The sequence below is a fragment of the Corvus brachyrhynchos genome, unplaced genomic scaffold, assembly GCF_000691975.1.
Source record: "Corvus brachyrhynchos isolate BGI_N302 unplaced genomic scaffold, ASM69197v1 scaffold342, whole genome shotgun sequence".
NCBI lineage: Eukaryota > Metazoa > Chordata > Aves > Passeriformes > Corvidae > Corvus > Corvus brachyrhynchos.
The window spans coordinates 39,922-40,490 of NW_008236630.1; the positions used below are offsets into that span (position 1 = coordinate 39,922).

Genomic DNA, 569 nt, shown 5'->3' on the forward strand with positions numbered 1-569 from the left:
GGCTCCGGAGGCGCCAACAGCTGTATGTGACCCCAGGGAGCTGCCCTGGAGGCTCCAACAGCTGGATGTGACCCCAGGGAGCTGCCCCGGGGGGATTTCAGCTCCCTGCCACCCCCAGCCCTCCGCAGGGACACTCACCTGGCCCCACGTCCCTTCTCCTCCTCTTGGCCTTGGCTGCAGCCCCCCCCCGAGGCCGCGCCGTGGCTCCGGGGCCGCGGAGCAGCTGCGGGGTCACCGTCCCCTTCAGCCCTGGGGACAAAAGTCCTGTCCCTAAAAACATCCCGATCACGAGCCACGGGGCCACAGAGGGACAGAGCGACCGCCCAGCACACCCCAAATATCCCAGGGACCCCCCACCCTCCCACCAGGGGGGACACGGAGGGGAGGGGGGATTTTATCCCGCTCCCGTTGGGCCCTCAGGGTGCGTTTTCACCTTTGGGGTGCCCAAGGACTGGGTGGGGTTATTGGGGGGCACCTTTTGGGGTACAGAACTCCCTTAATGGGGTGAATCCTGGATATTGCTGCTCTGGGAAGGGTTTATGGGATGAACCCCAGTTATTCCTGCTCTG

The 569-nt window shown here is 65.2% G+C and overlaps 1 protein-coding gene across 1 annotated transcript in view; it reads right to left on the reverse strand.

Moving 5' to 3' along the window:
- The window catches only part of CUNH2orf42 (chromosome unknown C2orf42 homolog), a 13,556-nt gene that overhangs the window by 11,576 nt on the left and 1,411 nt on the right, over positions 1–569 (reverse strand). The gene's annotated exons all lie outside the window — the stretch shown is intronic.